Source organism: Diabrotica virgifera, chromosome 9, assembly GCF_917563875.1.
Source record: "Diabrotica virgifera virgifera chromosome 9, PGI_DIABVI_V3a".
Lineage (NCBI taxonomy): Eukaryota > Metazoa > Arthropoda > Insecta > Coleoptera > Chrysomelidae > Diabrotica > Diabrotica virgifera.
The window spans coordinates 192442775-192457566 of NC_065451.1; the positions used below are offsets into that span (position 1 = coordinate 192442775).

General features: G+C 33.4%; 1 protein-coding gene across 8 annotated transcripts in view; it reads left to right on the forward strand.

Annotated features, from left to right (window-relative positions):
- The window catches only part of LOC114338523 (titin), a 751244-nt gene that overhangs the window by 271040 nt on the left and 465412 nt on the right, over window positions 1-14792 (forward strand). The gene's annotated exons all lie outside the window — the stretch shown is intronic.

Consider the following 14792-nt stretch of genomic DNA (forward strand, 5'->3'; position numbering starts at 1 on the left):
AGGTTCCACTGTAATGTGTATTTTTGCATAATGTTTCATGAATTTTTTCAAATTTTTAAAATTCGTGAAACGCTCCTTTAAAAGTAAAAAATCGCATATTTTCGGTTTTTTTTCGTTTTTTGATACAATTTTATACATATTTTTCAAAAAAGGTAACACCGTCACTGGAGTAGGTAAAAAACTGAAAAATAATTGGGGTTTGCTTAATAAAATTTTTTTTGTAACGCCATCCATTTGGCGTTTAAGAAAACAAAATTTTACACATTTTTTACGATTTTGCCGAAAGTACTGGCAACATTGTAATAAAACTTTAAGAGGTAGTTATTGTGCATGTTTTGACATACAATTATTAAGGATATGATATTTATCATTGGCGCGCTTAGAGGTAATGGTCTGAACTTTTCAAAGAAAAAAAGATAGTACGCCACTGACATATTTCAAATTAACAATCATTTTTGAATTTCTAGTTCAATTTGCGATAAAATAACTATCTTTTCATTTTTTCGTACGAGGCGCCGTTTTGCTGCAAAAAATAAAATATCTTAGCGCTTCCAAAGTATTCGAATTAGATTTTATAATGGATGTAGTTTATAATAGAAGTTCGAATACTTTGTAAGGGTTAAGATGTTTTATTTTTTGAATAATAATGGCGCGTCGCATGGAAAAATAGGAAGATAGATTTTTTGTCACAAATTGAACGAGGAATTAAAAAACGATTGTTAATTTGAAATATGTCAGTGGCGTACTATCTTTTTTTTTTAGTTCAGACCATTACCCCTATGCGCGCCAATGATAAATATAAAATTCTTAATTGTATGTCAAAAAATGCACAACAACTACCTCTAAAAATTCGCCAAATTTTATTACAATGTTGCCAGTAGTTTTGGTAAAATCGTAAAAAATGTGTAAAATTTTGTTTTCTTCAACGCCCTGTATCTTGAAAATGGATGGCATTACAAAAAATTTTTATTAAGCAAACCCCAATTATTTTTGTTATACCTTTGGTGTTACCTTTTTTGAAAAAAATGTATAAAATTATATCAAAAAACGAAAAAAAGAACCGAAAAAATGCGATTTTTTATTTTTAAAGGCACGGTTCATCAATTTTAAAAATTTGAAAAAATTCAGGTGAAATATGCAAAAATACACGTTATATATTTTTTTCGTGAAAACGAATGTCTTAGTAATTTTTTTATACTCATTTAAAATTTTAAAATCGTTCTAAAAATTAAATTTCCCGCCAAAAATTAAAAAAAAATTCCGACAGAACTTTTTAAAGCTTACAACTTTTTTATTTAAAGTTTTTCGCTAGTTCTCGATGCAGCTGAGATAAAAAATAAAAACATAAAAACCCTAATTAGGCTCTAGGTGGGTCACATGACCACCTAGGGGGCTAAAAATTTCAGAAAGTTAGTTTCACTATATTATGCTAAACGGTGACCTATATGGAATTCGAATCGAGTTGGGGGCACTTTTAATCATCTTACCCGGCTAGGCCCTTTATGATCTTTGTAAATCAATTGAGGACTCTATAAGGTCGGTCATACATAGACTGTTTTAAGCAGTTGAGATCGACTGCTTGAAGCAGCGACCGCGAAGTGAACTATAATCTTATATTACACAGATTGTTGACAACTTAGGTAGTCAACAATCGATCGCTTCAGATATCGACAACGACCACTCGAGCAGTTCGTGTATGTCGCTCAATGGGAAACTGCCCCGCAGTCCGTGTACGGCCGCCCTAATATTTGTATATGGAAATGATCTGTTCTACATAACAATAAAATCCAATTTCCAGTGAAATAAACAGTGATCTGGCTCTCCGTCTGCTCTACTAGACTCAAATTTCTTCGAATGGCTCTCATGAGGTTCTGCACAGAATTTCCCTCTTTCATGATAAACCTTTTTAGACAGTAACGCCAAAAAAGGTTCTATTAGGCGAGCTTACGGCAAGTTTGGAGAATGATTGTTTCTGAAAACAAAGGGTATGTGGTGTTGTCGAAACAAGTTTTGGGTATCTCTTGAGTAAAGGTATTATTTTAGTGAACTCGCCTCAGTTGAAGACAACATTTTGGTATACGAAGTAGTTATACTTGAGAGTATACATGGTACTTACGTCCCTTTTGATATTTAAGACCATTCCTTCTCAATTCCTACAAAATCGTACTCTTAGATGTGTATTGACGAGTCAGTCTTCTAGTTGACATTCCAACCTAGTTATTTGCTCTCCTTACAAATCCCTCTGATATCTGTACAATAAATGCACATGGTCTTTAAATTGAACTACTTTTTAGTAGATTCAGACACGGCTATTGCTCTATAAACGGGTCTGCGTGAAATGTGTTTATTCTGGAATATTTGACAGATTTTAGTTTCAGCTACCCGCCCAACTAACTTATAGATACTTTTTCTTATTTGTAATTTATATGACATCTTAAAGCGAAAACTTCAAAACAAATGAATTTCAACTGGCAGTAAACAAAGTAAACAAACTTTTTCCTCCACAGACAACTTGATATTATTATGAATTTTGTTTTTGTTAAAATTAATGACAATGCTCTTTGTGCCAAAACTTTTAGGGCATATGTTAGTATTATCCTTTATTTTCGAAAACCCCTTTTTAGGATTTCCATATTATAAAACAAAAATGTCACAGCTAAACTTAAACTTCACATAATGCAATTAAAATACAAAAATACATTGAATAATAATTGAAAATGTTACAACCATCCAATAAATTTTTATTGCATTCAGTTGACTCGTATCTAATAATAGCCAATTCCAATTCATTCCAATCCTGGTTAGGTAACAATGTTTACATTAATTCATAATTAAGCGTTTATTAAAAATGAAATACCTTTGCTGGCAAAACTATAAGAATATGGTGAGAATAAAATTACACTCGTCTACCTTGACTCAAAATCAGAAATGATTAAATACGTTTCGGTTAAAAATATTGTTATAAATAGATACAAAAGTTTAGTATGTCAAGCTACACAATACAATAAATAACAGAAAATTGTTTAATAGGTTTGAAGACTGATATATAGTTAGAACTGCTTCGTAAATAAATTATTTCAACAATTCTGGATCTAGATAAGTTCGCAGTAAACATTTTTATGCCTTCTTCAATTGAAGCTGACAGGGATACATCTTGTCGTCCCTGCTTTGCAACGTTTACTCCGAAAGAAGTTTCAGAAATGCAATTTCTGAAAAACAGGAAGGAATAATTGTGAACGGTGAAGTCATCAATAATTTAGGATATGTGGACGACCCAGTACTTCTAGCTTCTACTCAAGAAGATCTGCAACACTACTTGATAGTGTCGTTGAAAGCTGTAAGGAAGCAGGGCCTCGATTTTTGACCCTTCCCTTCGTTATCGGACGTATTCGCTTCGTATACTAAACAGATACGAAACGAATACGTTCGATAATGAAGCGAAGGGTCAAAAATCGAGGCCCTGGCACAGCATAATAAACGAAACCAGCAAGGACACTCCCTGATGCCGCCTTTGAAGTTGAAAAGTACAGGGTCGCCATTTTTCGCGTAGTACATCTCAGTGGTGATGTGATGTGTTGGTTCATCAGTGTTGCCGATGTCACCAACTTTATTACCCGTAAGAGATTCTTTTTGAATAATTTCTGGAATTTATGCAAAATATTAACAATACAATCGCCATTCATCGTCAATATTTTGTGTTATGTCCCAATTATTGACATAATTCCCACAGGCATACGTATAAAATTATGTTAAAAAATATGAATGTCATAAAAGTTAAGTAAATCTGATAATTATGTACAAATCGACAACACTGTCGATTTTCTACATTGTCTGTACTACGCACAAAATGGCCGACGATCTGCGCAGTAATAGTGCGCGAACTTTTCCCGCCTACTAGTGTGTCACTGCTGTTGCGTTTTCTATGCTGTGACCCTGGTCTGGATCTGAACATACGCAAAACCAAAATACTCGTCAGAAGTCAAAAAAAAATACAAAGCCGTCTGTATACGTAAAAAATACCAAACTTGAGCAACTTGATCAAATTGTTTATCTTGGATATCAGTTAAATTGTAACATATTAATACAGTCATCAATGGTATCTCCTCTACTCGTGCTGGTCGACTATTCGCTGATTGTTTCTGACTGGTTTGACCGCTGCTTGGAGCAAACAGTAGGTTTGCTCCAAGCAGCGGTCAAACCAGTCAGAAACAATCAGCGAATAGTCGACCAGCACGAGTAGAGGAGATACCATTGATGACTGTATTAATATGTTCTCGCATTGGTCAACTGTTTGGTGACGATTTCTGACTAGTTTGACTGTTGGTTGGAACAGACTTAGTGAAGTTAGATACAGGATAGAGTAGGCCAGAGCTGCTTTTAGAAGGATTTCCGAAGTATTATGTAACAGAGACCTAAAATTAGCATTAAGGATCCGCCTACTTCGCTGCCACGTGTTCTCGGTCGTACTTTACAGTGTCGAGTCTTGGACTGTGAATAAAATCGATTTAAATCGTTTCTTGCGTGGAGAAGATTCGAAATTCCACAATACTAGAACGTCTCAGCAAGACTACTGAGATTATAAAAAGCATCAAGAGAACGCTGGAGTATTTCGGACATGTAATGAGAGGTCCCAAATAGAGATGGCTAAAAAATATTATGCAATGAAAAATAGCAGGCAAACGCAGTCCAGGACGAAGAGGAACTTCATCGTTGAAGAACTTGCGAGATTGCTATGGTATTGATACAAGCATGTTATTTAGGGGGCAGTGAATAAAATTAACATAGCTATGATAGTAACCAACGTTCTGAAAGGACATGGTATAGGATGAAGAAGGGAAACAATGGGATATATGTCAAAGCACAAGTAAACAAGCGGCAAATGACGTACTAGGACCAGAAGAAGCTATTCTATGCAACGATTGGTTCGATGATGAATGAAGATATTACTAAAAGAAAAAATTATGCATATAAATTTATGCAACAAGGAATAACGCGGGATAAGGAGCAAACATACCAGGATATCAGGAAAGAATGCATCGAAGAAAAAAAAGCCGACCTTAGAAAACCAAAGTATACAAGAGCTTCAATTGCTAAAGGACAAAATGAAACTAGAAAGTTCTATCTATAACATCCTAAATAACACAAGAAAATTATATAATGCACGGCTGACGATGTGCAATGATAAAAACGGACATATAGTTAGTACCAGTGATGCAGTACAAAGCAAATGGGTAGAGCAATTCACAGAACTACTGGGTATCGAAGTGGAAAATGATGCGTCACCCCAAAGGCCAAGAAATATTACCCTACGTACTCGTAGAATCTTCTTCAATATTGAAAGAGAGATGCAATCACACGACTCAAAATAACAAGCCCTCAGGAGTGGACTGTATCCCTGCAGAGCGCATGAAATATGGAGGTAACATCATTATGCAGCAAATTCACAGCATAATAGTCAAAGTGTGGGAAGAGCACGTGCCACAGGAATGGTGTACTGGAATCATCACTGCACAAAAAGTGAAAGGCAGATAGAGCTATGAACGCCGATCAAAAAATAAAAATAAAATCAGGCCGAAGAAATAAAGAGAAGAATAAGATTGGCCTGGACATCATTCGGAAAACTGTCTTATATTCTAAAGAACAGAAAATACCCGCAATATATAAGAACAATAGTCTTCAGTCTCAGTCAATGTATACTCCATGTCTTTATAAATATGTATATGGCTCTCAGACATGGACGTTCACCAAGGAAAATATAGAAAAAATAGCAAAGACAGAAAGATCCATGGAAAGACAAATGAAGAACATTAAACTATCAGACAGGAAAAGAAACGAATGGATCCGTAACAAAACAAAAGTGAAAGATGTCTCAACACAAGTAGCAAAGCTTAAATGGAAGAAGGATGAAAGGTGGAATAAGACAATTATACATTGGAGACCGTGGCACCACAAACGAAAAAGGGTAATAAGGCCACAATTGCGATGGTCAGATGACCTGCAGAAATACATCAAAATGGATGCAAATTGCCCAAGATGGAGAGGCATGGAAGAAGGAAGAGGAGGCCTTTACCCAAGGATGGATGTTTAGGGCTGATAAAGATAGATAGATAGTTTCTAATCTGTCCAATAAATGTTTTCTAGGTCAAAGGTGGGTTTGAATTGAATAATCCTCGTATTTTTGTTACAAAATATAACAATATTTGATTTTGTTACAGTTTTAGTGCATCTTAGGCTTGGGCTTGGACACTCCTATTTGATAGTGTTTACAGCCGCCCTAATTTAATGTCATTCACTGATGTTCCTTTATCTTTATACTTAATATTACAGTTAACATAATCTGCAATTTGTTTTGCTATAAACCGTTTAACGAATTTATGATTAAATTAAAAATATCATAAGTTTACTAAACAGATAAGAATATCTCGACTTTTTTTGACCTCTTTCTTAAAATCAAAAGCGTAACCGAAACTCATAACCAGAAATAATTTAAAATTTAAAAATCAACATAAATATTATTAGTACACATTGTGAGGCGGTTCTTGTATGAAAAAATTTTCTGATTTGGATTCTTTGCAGATTCCTGTTCAAAAATGTCTCCTTTACACAAATCAAAGATACCGGGCGACATTTCTGGGCAGAAATTGTATAAACAAGTTTTTTAAATAGAGTCAAAAGATCAGTTCAAAAGAATCAAAAGTAAAATATATATTTTTATATTTTTTGAGTGATTTTAAACAAAAATGTCAATTTTTCTCAAATGTTGATAAGTAGTTTTCTAGTTGTAAGTGACTAAAAATCTGAAAAATGCGAAAATACGAATTTTCGAGGCTTGAAACTCATATATTATGTACACTAGGGTGCAAAATTAACCGGACACCTTAAAAATGGGTCATTTTTGATGTCTCGAATTTTCTAAACCTGTTGTCCGATTTAAGTGATTTTTTAATATGTTATAACCTTATTCTTTAACAATATCGCTATAATAATATTGTTGCTAAACAGGCAAATTTTTATTGTATACCGGGTGTACCAATGAAACTGTGGTTTTTTTCTCAAAGTTCTCATCGCCCTGTGGAATATTCTAGCATTTTTAAAATACTCAAATTAAAACCCAACTATAGCCTCATGGTTTCTCAACATTCTGTTTTTGGATTCATTCGCTTATGTTGGACTGTAAAAAAGTTAGGTACTTTAACAATTAGCCATGTTTTTCATCAATACAGGATGCTTTCAAATAGTATGTCAAACTTCAAGGGGTACTACACAAAAAAATAATGACAGTTTGCTTTATAAACCTATGCCCGCAAATGCTTCGTTTCTGAGATAGAGGGTGTTAAAATTTTTTTCACAAACTGACGACTTATTTATTGCTTTAAAACCGGTTGAGATATGCAAATGAAATTTGGTGAGTTTTAAGACATAGTTATTGTACATTTTTCACATACAAGTAAGAATTTAATATTCACCATTGGCGCGCATACGGGTAATATGAGCCGTCAGTCCTGTCAGCCTGTCAGTCCAAGTCTGTAAGTTACGTAGTAAGTAAGTACAGTCTGTAGTCTGTAAGAAATGAAATAGTAGATGAATTGGCTAAAAACGCTATGACACAAGGAGTACCAACACATTATCTTTGTACCTCTAGAGATATTGAATCAGATTTATTCAAAGAGCTTAAGAAAAAAAAAAGAAAGAAAGGTATATTGATGAGAACATAAATACAGGAAACCATTACAGATCAATCAGAAACTACATAACAGATAAACCTTGGTTTTCTAAAATGAAGTCGACAAAGGATATGACAAGAACCATATGCAGAATGAGATTTAACCACTGTCTTACACCATCATATATATTTAAACTTAGTCTAGCTGATAGTCCACAATCTACAGTTGAGTCCGCGAATCTTTACCCGTGCGTCATCATTTAAAGTATACGAAATAAGTCGATGATAAGTCGGAAAGTGAAATCTACTAAACTCAACAGTAAGTGACTGGCTGTTGCGTTTAGTAAATTTCAATTTCCGACTTATCATTGACTTATTTCGTATGCTTTAAATTAAATAATGACGTACGGGTAAAGATTCACGGACTCAACTGTATTTTGTGGTCAGTTGGGTAACCTACAACACAAAATTTTGACCTGTTCTCTTATTTCTAATAACGTTAACATGTCTTTAAATTCACTGTATTCTTTGACTGATGTCCACCATCCCATTAATTTAAACTATTTATTGACATTAGAAAACAATGAGTTGGTATACCGACTATTGTATCCATCCGCATTCTAGTCCATCCGCCATCTAGTGTCCGCAGTCATATAAACCCAAATAAACAACAATATATTAATGTTGCCTATCTTTGGAAACACGTTAAATAGGATTTAATATCGTATTGCATATGAAAGATCTGTTTATGTAGAAAGTGAAATAATACAATTTTTCAAAAAAAAAAATGGAGTTAATACAGTTTAGCTCTAAGGTGCAGCTATGATGCATCTCTTATGATGTATAGGTACTTATGCGAAAAATTGTCGACAAATACTTGACATTTATCTATTAAAATTTTTAATTTTGGTATTAATATAGTTTTTTTAGATATTTTATTTATTTATGCAATTAATTATTGTCAATGTGCTAATTAAATACGCCAATAATTTAATTAACAATTAAAACAACGGTCTTAATTGAAATAAACCCTGACTACGTAGAATCAGAATCTTAACATTGAATATTTTAACTTCAATTTAGGCACTTGGCAAGCTCAAAAATAATAATTTACATATTATGAGTAAATTGTGTATGAGTGAATTACAGGTAAAATCGCTCAACGAAAAAGTTGAAGAAAAGAAGTTAAAATGGGCTGGACACATGATAAGAATGAGTGGTGAGAGACAAGTGAAAATGACATGGGAGGCCAAATCAGTGGGTAAAAGCACGAGGGGCAGACCAAGGAAAAGCTGGAACACTAGTGTAAACGAAATACTCAAGAAAAGAGGAACATCGTGGCAAGAAGCAAAAGTTTTAGCAGCAGATAGGAAGAAGTGGCGTAAATTTGCAGAGAGTATTATATAAAGGAGGAATCCTCGACACCTAATGGTAAAAGAGGCAACCGATTATGTATGTATGTATGTATGAGTTTCAAACCTCTAAAGCCGGCCATTCACGGTACTGCAACGTCGTTCCATTTTGTCGAATTCGACTAATTGACAAAAATTTTGATCGTTTGACCGTGCATCCAACAAAATCGTTATAATTTGACCACAGTACTGCAGTACTGCAGAACTGATATCATCTAAGATTTTGTCGAACGATACCGCAGTACCGTAAGGGGCCGGTTTTAAAATGCGTATTTTCGCGTTTTTCAGATTTTAAATCGCTTATATCTCAAAAACTGATTCTTGAAAAACTGAAAACATATCTTATTTATTACCAACCTAGAGAAATATTTTTAGGAGCAAGAAAGATGATCTTTTGAATTTGTTTAAAAAAGTTATTTAAGCAATTTCTGACCCAAAATTTCGCCCGGTACCCTTCTGATTTGTTTAATGGGGACATTTTTTAAAAATGAATCCGCAAAGAAATCGAATCAGGAATTTTTTATACGGGACCAGTCTTATGACATGGACTATATACTATACATCTAATTTTTTCTATACTAATGGCAATCTTAAAAGAATGGTTTCAGCAAGTTGGGCGTATCTTTGTTGGTAGATAAAAGAACAATGACTGTAGAGAGCATGAGCTCCCACGCCACGCGCCAATTGTTGTCTTTAAAAAAGAATTATCGCCAGCATTTAAGAAACTAGAGAGAGCAGTCGGTGTGTAAATATAGTAAAAAGTAGTGATTTCCATATGACCCACATTGTTTAATATCAATGCCTGCAGACGTATGTACACACACCCAAACTTACATGGAATTATCTGATATTTCTTATTATTTCGTGCGAATTTAAAAAAACGAACACACGAAATCAAACAATATTTATTTTAAAGCAATATAATAACAAATACATAACAATTAAATAAAACAATAAAGTATTTAACAAACAAATTGAAAGTAGTTGTTTTAAAGTCAATAGCAGACAAAATTTCAATGTAAAACGAATAATGTTTAACTTGTTTTTATTTATTTTTTTTTGTATTTTGTGGTGGTCAGTGTTATCACCTCTAGTCCTTATGCAAGCTTCAGTTTGCGTGGGCACGCTCATAATCAAATTACAGTAGAACCCCGCAAATCCGAACTAATTGGGGGGACAGCCTGTTCGGATTCCGAAAAGTTCGGATTATCCGAAAGTTAGCCTTAACTAGTAGTTCAAAGCTTTCATTGTGATTTTGAGTAGCCAAACGTTCTCGCAAGAGTGTGGACAATACTTTTGGACTCAAGTTGACTATGAGAGAACCAAAGTAAGTTTGTGTTTAACCTTTATAAACACTTTATAAACCTATATATTAAAGTATAATATTTATTTTTAAGAAATATTAAATGTCAAAGTCCTAGTAATCCTACATTGTCCAATTTTCTGGCTTTACTCTGTTTAATTTTAGGATTTTATGACTTTAAGCAATGTCCATTTTTAATGTAATCAAATTTAATGTGATTTTAATGTTAGTATTTTTATTAACACTCTTAGTCGTATTGTGCATCTTTTTAATTTGTATTGCGTCCAAATCTTTGTGTAATTTTATTTGACATGTGTTAAACACTTGTGTTATTGACATGAATAAACGAATCTGAATCTAATAAATATGTTTTTAAGTTTTTGTCTTGAATTTTTAAATTTTTTTCACTTTCCGTTGGTTCGGATTTGCCGAAAGTTCGGATTCGCGGGGTTCGGATTTACGGGGTTCTACTGTATCAACATTTTGTTGTGGTAGGTTGCTCCATCGTTTAAGAGTAGCTTGTACTAGAACACCGCTTGTAGCGGTGTTTTGTGGATTATTCCGGCGAGCTCTAATTTTTATTTTAAGCATATCTCACAAATACTCTATATGATTAAGCTGGGGTGAGCAAGCAGGCCACTCCAAACAACTCAACTTCAACAACTCTGCTTCAACGATGTCTCTAGTCACTCTAATGGTATATGGAGGTCCATTATCATGCAATAAAATTAAATTTTCTCCTGTAGCACCTCTCCAGAGCCTGACTACAGGTTATCGATATACCTGTGAGCAGTTACAGTTGATTGGATCAAAATTAAAGGAGTTTTTTACGGATCACAATTCCTCTCCAGAACATTAGACTTCCCCTTGTATATTTGTGAACAGATCTGACAGTTTTCGTGCTTGCTTGTCTTCCTCGACCTCTAAGTACACGATTTCGTGGGTCATCTGATTTTACACAAATCCTGACTTTTTCTGAAAATATGTAGCACATTTTGTCAATTCCCAATGTTCCAGTTTTGGTGGTGAAGACACCAATTTAGGCGATCAATCTTGTGCTGCCTGGATAACTCGGGAACCCATATCTGTCTCCTGCTGTAATACTTCTGGGTACGAACTCTTCTTCTTATCGTTTCAACTCGAACAGTTACACCTGTAGCTTCCAAAAGCTGCCTTTGGACCTGCAGGTGAGAAATGGTTGGGTGTCTTCCAGCTGATTGGACCATTAAACGATCGTGGAGAGCCGGTATCATTTTTGGCGACTTTCCCTTGCTTTATTTTTGAGCTTTACTAGTTCCTATTACCTAGCACAGTTTTTGGACAGAACGCCCTGTATTACGCCTAGCTCTACAGCAGCTATGTCCCTCTGAGCACATTACTTCTCCACAAGACCAATAATCTTTCCTCGTTGTAAGTTATATAACCCCACATGAGGAATATTTTCATTTTTGGACGCAAAAGTTAGTTTACTTATTTTCGTTCAATTTGCAACTCAAGCAAATAACCTATACAGTACCGAGCTGTACTATCCGATTGTCTCATATATTTGTTTATTTTCAATAAAAACCTTTATTCTTCGGAACAATAACAAGTTTTTTTAATAGAAATAAATATTACTTTGAAATACATGGTGATTCCATATAAGTTTGGGTGTGTGTATATTTATTACAGAGGCACCTTAAGTTGTTTTCATTCTACGCTGATTTAAAAAATAGCACATTTTTTATAATATTCCTAATCAATTATCTTGATGTTCAGAATACTAAACAACTACAGACAACAGAAGAAACAATTCAGTGATGGAATTTATTTCTGTTAAAAAAAAAACGTGATAATTTGAAGTTTATCCGTCTTGTTAAAGAAAGACGATATTATATTTTACGGTCATAAGTATTTATCTATATTCGATTTCCTGTGTTCAGTTTGTGATGTAAAAAAGAGTTACAATGTAGCTAATGATCGTTTTGACTTTGACTCCACAAATTCTGGGAGTTAGATACACATACGTGCTAATATCAATATCAGAAAGCGCGGGTGTTAATTGTGGACTCAGCAATACTTTTCTTCAAAATGTTAGAGCTAAGTGAGGTTTGCTGACATGACTAAATGACCCTATTGGTTAAAGAGTATAATTCTCTACCAAAGAGGTTGGATTTATAATGTGTTTTCACTCAACGAAAAAGGTACGTAATATCAATAAAAATGTTAATTCAGACAACAAACGCAATTCTTAAAATTTGTCCAATTCTTGGTTTTATTGGAACAACAAAGCGATGTTCATCAATTCATTATTTTCGTTAGTTGAGCCAATGTATTACGTTTATTGAATGGACGAACATTCATTATGTATACCATAATATCATTTTATTGATATTACGAACTCAGTTCATTGAGTCAACGAACACTATTTATTGAAACAACAACGTCGTTAATTGACCGACGAAGACCATTCGTTGTGCCAATAACAGTGTTATTTCTCCTAACGTATTTCGTTTATTTCTACAATTATTTCCGTTTATTGTTACAATTAATTCCGTTCATTGGCACAATAAATACGGTTATTCTTACAAGCAATTCTATTCATTCTTACAATCCGTTTCGTTCATTCCTACTATGAACATATTTTATATTAATAATTACTGAATGCATTAGCCCAATGTATCATATTAATTGATTAATAATAATTTTTTAAATCCCCTTTTTTGTCCTTAACCTTTAGGACTTTACACTGTGTGATTTCTCATAATTATTATATCGCTTATACAGTGCACTGGAATAAGTGTTACACTCCCCCCCCCCCCCTTATTAACTTATTTATTTTTAGTACATAAGCAAAACGCTCAGACAGGTCGATTTTTAAATTATCAAAGTATATTATAACATCAATGTTTCGAACTTTACACGATCCCTCTTCAGGTGACAGGCGTAACTTTGATTTTTTTAATGGGAAAGTACATCATGTGACAGCTCATTTAAAAGTGTTTGAAATGGTGATTTCAAAAATGTATAACACTTTAATCATTTTTGAGAGCGCAGGGGCAAAATTTCGATCGAATTATTTTTAAACGCATTCATTTTTTTGGAATCCTGAGAAAACTAATAAGTATTTTTGAAAAATTTAACCGCAGAATAAAAGGCTACATTATTACTGAGGGCTGAAAGTCCCTTAGAATAAACAAAAAGTTTCTTTTGAATAGTATATTTGAAATAAAAAAATCATACTAAATTTTCTATTTTTCACCCCTGTGACTTATTAAAATAATCATTATAGAAGTTCTCAGGGATGTCAGACCCTCGATAATACTGTAATATTTTATTCTGCGTTTAAATTTTCAAAAATACTAATTATTTTTTTTTCATTCAGGATTCGAAAATTCATTTTCAGTTCATCTTATAAATAACATCACAAGACAATATTAAAAGTAAACACTTACAAACATAAGACACTGACAAGTTTATTTTTAATTAAAATGTTCTCCCGTATTTACCTTATCAGAAAAAACTTACTTTTATTCAAATATAAAAAATAAGTAATATCTTATCCTTATCTTCCTTCTACTACGGACTACACTTGGAAACAAAATGCAATTATTGTTCGGCACTTTCAAGGAAAAGCCGTTACATTTCAAATGGTCAAGCAAAACATTTATTGTCTCAACAACCACGATTATTGTCACAATTAACGCAGTGATTGTGGGAATTAAAGGCAGTAGTAGATTAATTAATGCATTCGTTGGCACAACAATCAGTGTACATCTATTCAATAATCATGTATTACTCTATATTAACAACATTTGTACATTGTTTTAATGAAATCTGTACGTTGTCACGATAAACCAAGGTAATTGCTTGTCATCTACGAAATCAAGAACGTGAGTTGCTGCCACAATTAACAGTATTTATTAAATATACGAAACTAAGTTATTGGCTGAATAAATTGAGTGTTATTGATTAATGTACTCTAGTTATTCTCACAATTATTATTCAATCATTGTGACAATAACCAAGTACATTCGTCAATGTCTAAAAGTTCGTTGAAACAACAAATTAAATTGTTGTGAGAACGAAATACTATTCAATAATCACTGTTAATCAATATTACGAACTAAATTTTTTTGAGTGTTGATTTTTCCTATTGGATAATAAATAAGTGTAGGAAGCTTAGATATTCTTTTATTGGTCAAAAAAGAGAATTAGGTGACAGAAAGGAGAGGGAATAGAGCTTAGGTCAGAAAGTCAAAGTTCGGAGGAAAATAAGTTAAGTTTGATCCGAGATGTAGTAAAGTCCAGTTTTTTTGGTCTGTGCCGAAGTTAGGCTCAGATGGAATCTTGAGTAGAGAGTAGATTCTGTAATAGAGCAATGTGTTTGTCGTAAATACCATACCGGTATATTCTTGTGTTGTTGTCCAGGTAA